The 13,796-nt window shown below is 39.9% G+C and overlaps 1 protein-coding gene across 3 annotated transcripts in view; it reads right to left on the bottom strand.

The window, feature by feature from the left end:
- The window catches only part of ZFYVE16 (zinc finger FYVE-type containing 16), a 53,779-nt gene extending 40,851 nt beyond the window's left edge, over positions 1-12,928 (bottom strand). Inside the window, exon 1 of one of the 3 annotated variants that reach the window (XM_047859700.1) lies at positions 12,501-12,928. The gene's annotated coding sequence lies outside the window, so the exon portion shown is untranslated. Of the gene's footprint in view, positions 1-12,012; positions 12,307-12,500 lie in introns of those variants that run through there. The other 2 variants (XM_047859706.1, XM_047859691.1) reach the window with 2 other exon arrangements.
- Positions 12,929-13,796: the final 868 nt, after the last annotated feature.

Genomic DNA, 13,796 nt, shown 5'->3' with positions numbered 1-13,796 from the left:
ATTTTGGGGACAGAGAGAGACAGAGCATGAACGGGGGAGGGGCAGAGAGAGAGGGAGACACAGAATCGGAAACAGGCTCCAGGCTCCGAGCCATCAGCCCAGAGCCTGACGCGGGGCTCGAACTCCCGGACCGCGAGATCGTGACCTGGCTGAAGTCGGACGCTTAACCGACTGCGCCACCCAGGCGCCCCGGAAAGTTCTTTAGGTAAGAATCTCAGGTAATAAATGCAGATGTATATTAAAATTTTTTAAATCATCTCTTGGCAATCCTTAATGCAAATAATAGACTAGGCAATGGCTATCAATGGATGTTAATTAAAGGGTTAGACGAAAGATTGGAGGAGAACTTTAAAATGGTGGGAACAGGCAAACACATCTGACTTCCAGTGATCAATTTCACTATCAATAAATATGGAAGGGAGTGCCTGGGTGGCTCAGTCGGTTAAGCATCTGACTTCAGCTCAGGTCATGATCTCACAGTTCGTGAGTTCGAGCCCCGTGTTGGACTCTATGCTGACAGCTCAGAGCCTGGAGCCTGTTTCAGATTCTGTGTCTCCCTCTCTCTGCCCCTCCCCTGCTCGCACTCTGTCTCTGTTTCTCAAAAATAAATAAACATTAAAAAAAATAAATAAATGTGGAAGAACCAAACATTATGTGCCTCATGTGGAAGATACAGTATCCCATATAATGTATTCTTACCCAAAAAAACTGAACCTCAATCTAATCAAGCTTTTAGAACTAACCACATATTTACAGGAAATCCAAGCATAGAGAGACAAGTTAGATGATATCAAAACAAAGCAATCAACTAAATCCAGAAGGTGGAACACTCTACAGCAACGTTCCTCACACTGTCTTTGGTAAATGACCTTTTCTAAAAAAAATTTCCAATCTGTTCCATACTGCTACTTTTGTAAAACATAATCAACAATATAAATTTTGCAATAATACATAACAAAAAGATATACATTATTAAGCACATCTGAAAAGTTCCCTGGGGTGAAGAATAAGAGTGGGAAATGAGGGATAAAAGACAAAAATGAGACAGTTTTTTACAAGAACCATTTATGATAGTGCCATGAAATGAACACTTGAGGTCCAGAAAAAAATAAGGACACTTTAAAAAAGAGTTAAAAAGCTTAGACACAGCTTAAGAGAAAAATGAATGAACTAGAAAACCTACCTGAAAAAACCACCTAAAAGGCAGCCCAGAAAGACAAGAGGGACATATGACAGGGTAAGAGACATGGATGGCAGAAGTCATCTATCATAAGAATGGAGACCTCTAAGGAAGATAGAAAGCATGAAACAAGGATGGTTAAAAAGATAATGGTAGGAATTTTTCTAGAATTGATGAAAAATACAACTCAACAGGTACAGGTAACCCCTATACCAAGCAATTTCAATAAAGAAAAATGCACAGGTGGCCACTCTATAGTTAAACTTTTATACTCCAAAGGTAGAGGACCCTTCAGAACAGGTCACCTTAAAAGAACAATAATTAGGGGCGCCTGGGTGGCTTGGTCGGTTAAGCGTCCGACTTCGGCTCAGGTCATGATCTCACGGTCCGTGAGTTCGAGCCCCACGTCGGGCTCTGTGCTGACAGCTCAGAGCCTGGAGCCTGTTTCAGATTCTGTGTCTCCCTCTCTCTCTGCCCCTCCCCTGTTCATGCTTTGTCTCTCTCTGTCTCAAAAATAAATAAACGTTAAAAAAAAAAAAAGAACAATAATTAGGGGCGCCTGGGTGGCTCAGTCGGTTAAGCATCCGACTTCAGCTCAGGTCATGATCTCATAGTCCATGGGTTTGAGCCCTGCGTCAGGCTCTGTGCTGACAGCTCAGAGCCTGGAGCCTGCTTCGGATTCTGTGTCTCCCTCTCTCTCTGCCCCTCCCCTGCTCATTCTCTGTCTCTCTCTGTCTCAAAAATAAATAAAAACATTAAAAAAAAATTTTTTAAAAAGAACAATAATTATTCTGGAAACAGGTAAACTTCAGAACAATTTTCAATAATAATGGCATGTCATCCTAATTTAACACAGCACATTACTTCTTTTATTTCCATTTTTAAATTTTTTTAATATTTTATTTTACTTTTCAGAGAAAGAGAGAGAGAGGGAGGGAGCAAGGGATGAGCAGACAGAATCCGAAACACACTCCAGGCTCCAAGTTGTCAGCAGAGAGCCTGACACGGGGCTCAAATGCATGAGCCATGAGATCATCACCTGGGCCAAAGTTGGATGCTTAACCAACTGGGCCACCCAGTCAACCCATTTTCCATTTTTAAATTGTGGTTATATCATACATATATACATATGTATACATACATATACAATAATATATCATACATATATACATATGTATACATACATATACAATAATACACAAAAACATACACACCAAAACAAACAAAAGGAACTTGGAATAAGAGAAAAATGCAGGAAACAGAAGAAAACTTCAAAGAAACTAATATTCTCAGAAAAAACAGCAATGCATATATGACACAGGAACAGGAAGCCATAAATAAGGAACATATGTTGGGGGGGGCAGGGAGCGATCATGAAAATTGATGGCAAAAATCTTAAAAATTCAAGTGAAGCTTGTTTGATGCAATTAAAGCAGTGCATAGAGAGGCATTTATAACTTAAGTGCATATGTTTAAAAAAAGATCTAAAAAATCAATCATCTAAGCTTCCACCTTGGGAAACTAGAAAAAGGAGAGTAAGAAGAGCAAAACAAGTAGAAACAAAGATAACAAAGATTAGAACAGAAAACAATGAGATTAAAAGCAGGAAAGCAACAGAGAAATAGGAAAAAAAAAAATCACTGAAACCAACAACTCCTTTCTTTGAAAAAAAAAAATCAGTAAAACTGATAAATTAGGCTAATCAAGAAAAGAGCAAAGCACCTGGGTGCCTCAGTCGCTTGAGCATCCGACTCTTGATTTGGCTCAGGTCATGGTCCCAGGGTCATGGGATCGAGCCCTACATCAGGCTTCATGCTGAGCATGGAGCCAGCTTAAAATTCTCTCTCTCTCCCTCTGCCCCTCTCCCCTGCTCACACATGCTCTCTGTGTCTCAAATTAAAAAAAGAAAAAAGAAAAAAAAGAAAGAGAAACACAAATTACCATATCAGAAATGAAAGAGGGAACAAAATTACTGATAATATGAACTTAAAGGAAAATGAGGAAATATGAACAACTCTATGCCTCCAAACTTGATAATTTAGATGAAATAAACCATTTCCCTGGAAGACACAAGCTACCAAACCTCACACAAAGAGAAACAGATAACCCAAACAGCCCTGTATCTATTAATGAAATTGAATCAATAATTAGTAACCTTCCACAAATCACCAGATCCAGATGGCTTCATTGGTGAATTTTACCAAATATTTAAGGAAGAAATAATACCAATTCTCCACAATCTCTTTCAGAAAAAAGGAAGCAGAGGGAATCCTTCCTAATTCATCTGTATTAGACCAGTATTAATCTAATACCAAAACCAAATACAGACATTGCAAGAAGAAAACTACACACCAATATTGCTCATGTACACAGACATAAAAATCCTCAACAAAATATTAGCAAGTAGAATCCAACAATGTATAAAAAAAATTAACACAACAACCAAGTGAAATTTATCCAGGTATGCAAGGCTGGTTCAACCTCTGAAAATATCACATTAACAGATTTAAGAATTATCATATAATCATATCAGTGGATGCAAAAAAAAAAAGCATTTGACAAAACTCAACACTTACTTATGATAAAAACCCTCAGCAAGTTATGAGCAGAGAGAAACTTCTTCAATTTGATGAAGAATAGCTACAAAATGCCTACAGCTAATATTATATACATTATGATGAGAAACTGGATGCTTTCCAATCAAAGATTGGGATCAAGGAAAGGATATCTTCTTTCACAACTCCTATTCAACACAGTACTGAAACTGCAGTAAGAAAGGAAATAAAAGATACACCATTTGGAAAGGAAGAACTACAACTGTCTTTATTTGTAATGACATGATTTTCAATGTAGAAAATCCCCAAAAACGGACCCCCCAAAATAGAGTAGTGAATATAGCAAGGATGTTGGATACAGGGTTAATATACAAAAATCAAATGCATTCCTATACATGAGCAAGGAACAACTGGAATTTGGAATTTTAAAAAATACCATTTACGATAGCACATCAAAAGAGTAAATACTTAGGTATAAATTTAACAAAATACATACTGGACCCATATGTGGAAAACTACAAAATACGAATGAAAAAAATCAAAGAAGACCTAATTAAATGAAGATATATTCCACGTTCAAGGATAGGTACACTCCATATTAAGATGTCAGTTCCTCTCAACTTGATCTCTGGATTCAATGCAATCCCAATCAAGATCCCAGCAAGCTTTTTTGTAGGACTCAGGAAACTCAGAATTCTAAAGTGTATACAGAAAGGAAGAGGACCTAGAATAGCCAACATAACGCTGAAAAAGAAGAACAAATTTGGACAACTCACTCTAATTTTAAGACTCATAAAGCTATAATAATTAAAGCAATGTAGTACTGGCAAAAAAAAAAAAAAAAAAGACACATAAACCAGTGCAAAAGAATAGAGAGCCTGCGGGGCTCCTGGGTGGCTCAGTCAGTTGAGCATCTGACTTCAGCTCAGGTCATGATCTCATGGTTCATGGGCTTGAGCCCCACATCGGGTTCTGTGCTGACAGCCCAGAGCCTGGAGCCTGTTTCAGATTCTGTGTCTCCCTCTCTCTCTGCCCCTCCCCTGCTCACGCTTTGTTTCCATCTGTCTCAAAAATAAATAAACATTAAAAACAATAATAAAAAAATAAAAAATAAAAAGAATAGAGATCCTAGAAATAGACCCACACAAATAAATACAGTCAAATTATCTTTGACAAAGGTGCAAAGGCAATTCAAAGGAGAAAGGCTAGTCTTTTCAACAATTGGTGCTGAGAAAACTGGACATCCCAAAAATGGGACATCCCATGCCAAAAATACGAACCTAGATATGGACCTTACGCCTTACACAGGAACGTACTTAAAAAGGATAAAGAACTAAATGTAAAATATATTATAATATTTCTTGAAGAAAACATTACAGAAAAATCTACATAACCTTGGGTTTGGTTATGAGTTTGATTATGATCATAACAATAGAATGATCCATTAAAAAAACTGATGAAGTTAGACTTTAAAATTAAAAAAAATATGCTCTGAAAAAGACACTTAAGAGAATAAGAGGACAAGCCATATCCTGGGAGATAACATTTGCAAAACACATATCTGATAAAGGACTTGCATCTAAATCTCCAAAAAACTCCTAAAATTAAATAATTAGAAAACAAACAATCCAATTAAATGGGCAAAAGTTCCACAAAGAGACACCTCACCAAAGAAGACACACAGTTAGCAAATAAATGTATGATAAAATGCTCAACGTCATTTGTTTTTAGGGACTACAGATTAAAACAATGAGATACCATTTTACATCAATTACAATGGCTAAAATCCAAAAAACCGACAATACCAAATGCTGCAAGCAGGAACTCTCATTTATTCCTGATGGGAATACAAAATGGTACAGCCACTCTGAAAAATAGTTTGCCTCTTATAAAACTAAACATAGTCTTACCGTATGATCCAGCAATCATACTATTAGGTATTTTACCCAATTGACTTAAAGATTTATGTCCACACAAGAATTTAGATGTGAAATTTATAACAGCTTCTTTTACAACTGACAAAATTTGGAAACATCCAAAATGACCTTCAGTAAATGAACAGATAAATAAACTGTGATACATCCATGCAATGGAATAGTATTCAATGATACAAAGAAATAAGCTAACAAGCCACAAAAAGACATGGGATGTACCTTAAATATGTACTGTATGTGAAAGACAGTCTTAAAAAGTCTACATACTGTATGATTCTAATTGACATTTTGGAAAAGGTAAAACTACAAAGAGAATAAACACATCAGTGATTGCTAGTAGTTTGGGTGGGGGGCAATTGAACTTGAAAGTAAAGCACTGTGGATTTTTTAGGGTGGTGAAACTATTTTATATGATACTATAATGGTGATTATAAGACATTAAGCATTTGTCAGTATCTACAGAACTTTATGACACAAAGAATAAACCTCAGTATTTCCAAATTTTTAAAAATTATTTAGAAGGTCAGGTGATCGGGTGCCTTGGTGGCTCAGTCAGTTAAGTGTCTAACTTCAGCTCAGGTCATAATCTCATGGTGCGTGGGTTCGAGCCCCATGTCGGGCTCTGTGCTGACAGCTCGGAGCCTGGAGCCTGCTTCAGATTCTGTGTCTCCCTCTCTCTGCCCCTCCCCACTCATGCTCTGTCTCTCTCTCTCTCAAAAATAAACAAACATTAAAAAAAAAATTTAAGGAGCGCTTGGGTGGCTCAGTTGGTTAAGCATCGGACTTCAGCTCAGGTCATGATCTCACCGTTTGTGAGTTCGAGCCCCACATCAGGCTCTGTGCTGAGAGATCATAGCCTGGAGTCTGTTTCAGATTCTCTGTCTCTCTCTCTCTCTGCCCCTGCCTCCCACTCTCTCTCTCCCCCTCAAAAATAAACATTAAAAAAAAATCTGGCGGGGGGGCAGGGGGGTGGTGCCTGGTTGGCTCAGTCAGTTGAACATCCGACTTCAGCTCAGGTCATGATCTCAGTCCATGAGTTCAAACCCCTCACTGGGCTCTGTGCTGACAGTTCAGGGCCTGAAGTCTGCTTCAGATTCTGGGTCTCCCTCTCTCTGCCCCTCCCCCACTCACACCTCAGTCTCTCTCTCTCTCTCTCTCTCTCTCTCAAAAGTAAATAAACATTAAAAAAATTTTTTTTAAGTAGTGAAGGAATTCTGAATATAGAAATATTAAAAAACTAAAGCACAGGAACTAGAAGGCCTAGAAATAGTCTCTCATTAGGAAAAAAACCAGCATTTTTCTAAAAAATTATGGAATTCATTAAATGTTTACAGAGTATCTCTATGTATACCAGTGTACTACTAAGCATTATGTCATTTGAGGTGCCTACAAACGTGAAAAAAAGGAAAGATAATTAAATAATAATAGAATCCAATAATTTATAAAAGATATAATGCAAATACTGTACATGAAACCTTTTTTTTTTTTAAACGTTTATTTATTTTTGAGACAGAGAGAGACAGAGCATGAACGGGGGAGGGTCAGAGAGAGGGAGACACAGAATCCGAAACAGGCTCCAGGCTCTGAGCTGTCAGCACAGAGCCCGACGCAGGGCTCGAGCTCACCGACCGCGAGATCATGACCTCAGCCGAAGTCGTCCGCTTAACCGACTGAGCCACCCAGGCGCCCCATGTAAATGAAACCTTTTAACATGACTTTGAAGCTGCACATAATTCCCATTTCAATCAACTAAGATGTACTTACTGTGCCAAAAATCTATGATGTACAGTAAAAGACACAAATGGAATATAAGATATACTCCCTATTCTAAAGAAGTTTATTTGTGTGTACATATAGCAACCTGTTTTAGGTAGTATCTTTTTAAAAAAAATTTTTTTTAATGTTTATTTATTTTTGAGACAGATAGAGACAGAGCATGAATGGGGGAGGGTCAGAGAGAGAGGCAAACACAGAATCAGAAGCAGGCTCCAGGCTCTGAGCTGTCAGCATAGAGCCCGACGTGGGGCTCGAACTCATGGACCGTGAGATCATGACCTGAGCTGAAGTCGGACGCTTAACCGACTGAGCCACCCAGGCGCCCCTGTTTTAGGTAATATCTTTACTTACCTGACCATTTATATACTCCCAGATTTACAATAAAATATTTACGATATTTCCTTTACAAAAATGGTTTTTAAAAATGTCTTCATGATTTAAAAAAAATTGGCAACAACATGGAAAATTAATCAGAAAAACAACAAAACCAATAGTAAGGAGACTCCTAAATGGTTAAGATGAGACATGATGAGGGCCTGAACTGACATAATGCGGAGCAGATGGAAAAGGGATCAATAGAAAAGTGACTAAAGAATGGGAAATTCTGGAGAGTGAAACAAGGGAGAAAGCTAGGATCACTGCCAGGTTTCCATCATGGGTGACTGAGCAGACAGTGGTACCACTGACTATGACAGGCAATACAAAGAAGAGCAGGACTAAGGGAAAAAATAAGTTCACGCTTGGACTGTTGTTTGAAGTACCTTGAGAACATCCTGGGGGAGATGTCCAATAGGCAGTTGAATATAAGGATCTGGAATGCAGGAGAGAAGTCTGAGATAGATAAAAGATTTGGAAACTGGCAGCACATAACTGTTAATGGATGAGATCACCTAGGAAGAGAATATAGAAGAGGACCGGAGCCTGACATCAGATAACTACAGATCACAATTAGTGTTTCTAAAGCCACTCTGGATAAAACTTTGCCCAGAGTTATATGCACTTTGATAGGAAAATATCCAGTATAGAGTACTAAATGACTAAAAATCAAATAGCAAAATGTCATGTACAGTACAAACTCATTTTTACAAGTAAGTTGTTAAAAAAAAAAAAAAAGAATTAGCAAAGGCACAAGAAAAAAATATAGAGAGGCAAATACCAAACTGGTAATAATGGGATCTGTGATAATGCATGCCTTTCACATCTACATTATGTAATTCTATAGATAATGCATAATATATATCTGTATTTTACTTTTTGTTTACAAAAATGTACTACTTTTGTAAATAACAAAAAAGATAATTTTCTTCCTTTCCTAGAAACTTATAGTGCATATCCTTACAATACAAAATAGATAATAAAAGGGTGCCTGGGTAGTTCAGTTAGTTAAGTATCCAACTTTAGCTCAGGTCATGATCTTGCAGTTCATGAGGTCAAGCCCTGCATCCGGCTCTGTGCCCTGGAGCCTGCTTCGGTTTCTGTGTCTTCCTCTCTCTCTGCCCCTTCCCTGTTCATGCTCTCTCTCTCAAAACTAAATAAACATTTCTAAAAATTAAAAAAGAAAAAGATAATAAAAATCTGGTAGGGGGCGGGGCACCTGGGTGGTTCAGTCAGTTGAGGGTCCAACTTCAGCTCAGGTCATTATCTCACACACAGTTTGTGAGTTGGGAGCCCCACATCGGGCTTGTTGCTATCAGCTTGTCAGCGCAGAGCCTGCTTCAGATCCTCTGTCCCTCGCTCTCTGCCCCTCCCCCACTTGCGCTCTCTGAAAAAATAAATAAATATATTTCCAAAAATCTTTTTGGGGGCATGTGGTGGCTCTATCAGTTGAGCATCAACTCTTGATTTTGGCTCAGATCATGATATCAAGGTTCATGGGTTCAAGTCCCTGGTCAGGGTCACACTGGCAGTGCAGAGCCTGCTTGGGATTCTCTCTCCCTCTCTTTCTGCTCCTCCCCAGCTCTCTCTCTCAAAATAAATAAATAAACTTTTTTAAAAAAACTTTAGAAAACAACACATTGACACTGGATTATAAATGGGCAAATAATATGACCTAGTAAGATTATGAAAAAATATTCAAAGCACAATCTGTACTATCAAAATAATCTAAATTATAACATATATCATTTGTTGCCTACTAAATCAGAACACAATTTTTTCTTAGCGATCTCTACACCCAACATGAGGCTCCAACTCACGACCCCAAGATCCAGAACCTCATAATTTCTTTTAATAATATAAGGGATCGAGGGTGCCTGGGTGGTTCAGTTGGTTAAGCATCCCACTCTTGATTTCAGCTTAGGTCATGCTCTTGCAGTTTGTGAGTCTCAGCTCTATGTCAGGCTCTGTGCTAATGGTGCAGAGCTTGCTTGGGATTCTTCCTCTCCCTTTCTCTCTCTCTCTCTCTCTCTGCCCTTCCACCATGCTTGCTCACACCCTCTCTCTCTCTCTAAAAAAAATAAACTTAAAAAACTTATTAAAATAATAATAATGATAAAAGTGTTGGTAAGGGTGTGACAAAACAAGCATCTCCAATACCGATGACAAGAAGTAAACCAGAATACCCTCTCAGAAAAACAATGTGATAATATGTATCAATAGCCTCAAAAAGTTTCCTAACATTTGATGTAACAATTCTTTTTAAAAATTTAAAATAATCCAAAGCAACTGAAAATATGCGAAGATATTCTACCAAATCATTAATTGAAACCATCTAAACACCAACATTAGAAAATTATGCAGGCTTCAAAAGTAATTCTACTTCTAGAAAAACATTAGCACTTGTGTGCAGGAACACATCACAAAGAAATTTGAATGCTGCAATGTTTGTAATAGTGCAAAATTTCAAAGAACCTAACAGCTCATCAACATAAGAATAGTCAAATCACCTTTCTCAAACTGGTCTAAGGACCCCTGGAAAACTCTAGAACTTTTCAGGGGATCTGTGAGATCCTTCCTTTTCCAAACACCTACCTATGCAAGTCTGGACTTTCTTAATATGCTTTAGTGTACAAGATAGCACGTAAGAGTGAAGAGACAAGCAAATCTGAGAATCCAGCTGTCTTCTATAAAGCCAGACATTAGTGATCTACAAAAATATAAAACAATGCCACCCTTCCCACTACATTTTTTAAGAAAAATATATTTTTCAAAAATACTCTTTAATTCAATATATAAAGGGTTTTTAATGCACAATTTTTAAATATTTTCTGAATTTTAATTTCTAAAATAGCAAAATACTGCATTAAAGAACAAAAAACCTTTTAGTCCTCAGTCACCTTTAAGTTTGTAAAGGGATCCTGAAACCCACTGGGTTAAAAAAACTGTGATACCATCATATTACCTAACAATATTACAATTTGGGTGATAATTAAATGGGAACTGAGCTTTAACTGCAATATTCCAAAAGATAGTTCACTCATGTATTACTTGTGTAATCAAACATCATAAAGATACTCATGAAGCTTTTTAAAAACTGGAGGAAATACTTTAAAAATTTTAAGCAAAAAAAAGCAGGCAATCCAACTGTATATAACATCTCATCATCTTAATTAAGAAACTGCCATGAGAAAAAACCCTGGGAGATTAAAAGTCAAAATATTAACTGCGGTTGATTCACTTTAAATGGCTGAATTATGGCTTATTTTTTCTTATCTTTATTATAGTTAAGATTTTTTGTGACACTTAGTGTGCAGTTTAACATCCATGGGAGAAAAAAAGGGGAGAAAGTGGGTGAAAAATTACAGTTTTACTGGATCAAACCATTGCACTCTTGCCAATTCAGAAGGAACAAGTTCTAATAAATTCAGGAACCTAATTCAACCAACAAATTGCCTTATTTTGTTAAATGAAAAAGATGAATTTATCAAATATATGGGATGGTTTCCACACGAGTCAAGCTAGTAAGAACACTCAGTCTGGAATAATTTGTAATCACGGTAGAACAAGTAAGTTAATAGTTTCAAAGTTAGGCCATCTTTTAGGAGTTTTCAGAGGTACCAAAGAAAAGGTAGAGGAAAGGAACACTACCGCATCCTTCAGATCTAAAATGATGAGAAAATGCATCGGTGGGAGAATGGGGTTTGCGAAAGAGCACAGGCGGCGATGACAGATTCTTCTGCTGGAGTCCTCCTAGCGCACAGGCTACCTCTCCGCGGGAACCACAGTCCCCTCTAGCAGGCACAGCCCCTCCCATGGTGGGCCAGGCAGCCCCGGGGGCACTTCTCCCAGCCCCCGCCGCGGCCCCCCGGGCCGCTCCCACCGCAGCCCCGAGCACTCCGGACGGCCCGGGTGGGTGGGACCCGGCAAAAAGCCGCCGAGATTGCCCTCCCTGCCTGGTCCAGCCGGCCAGGCTCTACCGAAGGGACACGAGGTTTGAGGGTCGTGATTCCCTGGCCAACTCAAGGAGCTCGGAAAGAGAACAAGCCGGGGGCCTAGACTCGACCCTTGGAGGAAAAGGAGGGCCAGACCCGGCACTCAGGTCGGCCGATCCAGCGGCCACCCCGCCCCCTCCGCGAGTGCAGCAGGGGTGAGGGGAGGGCCAAGAGGCCAGTTACTGGGGGGCTCTTACCTCCCCCACAACCCTGAGGAGCTCTCTGAGGACTCGATGCGACGAGGCGCAGAGGAGTGAAGAGCGACCCCGGCCGGGAGTCCCGGGGGTGAGCTACGTCGGCTCAGGGTTTGTTTTCCCCCGGACCTGTTTGGGGGCGGGAGGGGGTGGGCGGGGAGGAGCAGACAGCGCAGGCGCAGAAGAGGTTTTCCGTCGACACACACACACACGCACACACTCCCTTCCTCCGAGTCCGCGCACACACACACACACACACACACACACTCCCTTCCTCCGAGTCCGCGCGCGCGCGCGCACACACACACACACACACACACACACACACACTCCCTCCGAGTCCGCGGCCTCCGCCAGGTCACACACACACACACACACACACACACACACACACACACACACACTCCCTCCGAATCCGCGGCCTCCGCCAGGTCCCAAGGCGCCTGCGCGAGGCTCTGCGGGGTCTGAGCCGAGGGTGCCGGGATTCTTACCGGAAGTGCCTGAGAAGGTTGTGCGGTGATGAGGCAGCTTGAAGACCCGCATTAAACGGGGACTGAGTTTCCCCCTAGACGCCTGGGAGCCGGAATCGGGAGGCCACCTGCGTCAGTGTCCGGCTTCCTTTGCCCTTGGTTGACCTATACGCAGCTTCCCCCGCCCCCACCCTACAGCCTCAGCGGAGCCGGCGCGGCGCACCGGCCTGTACTGGACACGCCCGCCTGCCAGGCAGCTAACCAGTCCTGCTCCCCGCTCCGCTGTCCTCCCGGAAAGCCTTGTTACTTAACGCTGGTGTTGTCCACCCCGTTTTTCTCTCGGCGGCAACAGAAAAGCTCCCACCTATCCCCCAGCTTCAAGCCCTCCAGCTGACTGCCTCCTCCCAAGGCTGCTGGCCTTCCCTCTCATTGCTTTAGTTCTGCTTTTCTAACTGACCACGAGAACAGCTGCCTCCCCGCGTCTAAGAACAAAAGCTAACCAACTGGAGAAATAAATGCTCCTCATGTGATGTATGTTTGTGCTTGTTGAGCTTTACTATTTTTACCGCAAGTTTCCTATAAATTTAAGTGAGGGAAAAGGAGATCATGGGTATGGGGAGAAGAATCCCATCTGTTGCCAAAAAGTTTTACCGGTAATTCATACTGATCTTTCAAAAATTTCAAGAGTTGTATGTAGTACGTTAGGGGTATTTCAATCAGATGTGATTTATGGTGAAAGATTTGAGAATCGGTTCAAATTCTAAATCTGCAGTTTGCAACAAACAATAGGTTGTGCTCTTTCAAAAGTACTGAATCTCTTTTCTTTCTCTGATTTTACTAAACCTGAAATGAAATTGTGTTGTTTTAGTCCAACAGTAAAACTCTTTTTGATACTTGATAATTTTGATAATTTATTGAGCATCTACCATGTGACAAACGTTGCATTAAATGCTTTGCTTACATTATCTCACTTAATCCTAAGTAGTTCTACAAAGTACTGTATGCATATTTCTCTACTATGCGTTAAATGTTTACAGATAAAAGGGTCATTGCCATTATGGAACCACCATCTAATAGCAGAGACTCGTGGATACAAATGTTTGAGATAGAAATATTTATATAGAAATATTCATATAGTATAACATATCTATATATCTCTATCTCTATCTCTATGTCTATATAGTGTGAGGACAAAGAATATAAATAGAAACACTAAGACCTTACAGATAAATAGGAAAACTGTATACATGAATGGTCAATTCACAAAATAAATTCATAAGTGCCTAGTACATGTTTTACTAATATTCAAACTCATTA

The sequence above is a fragment of the Prionailurus viverrinus genome, chromosome A1 (assembly GCF_022837055.1).
Source record: "Prionailurus viverrinus isolate Anna chromosome A1, UM_Priviv_1.0, whole genome shotgun sequence".
In the NCBI taxonomy this organism is placed as follows: Eukaryota; Metazoa; Chordata; class Mammalia; order Carnivora; family Felidae; genus Prionailurus; species Prionailurus viverrinus.
The sequence above is the reverse complement of the archived record's forward strand: the minus strand, read 5'-3'. Positions and strand labels throughout refer to the sequence as shown.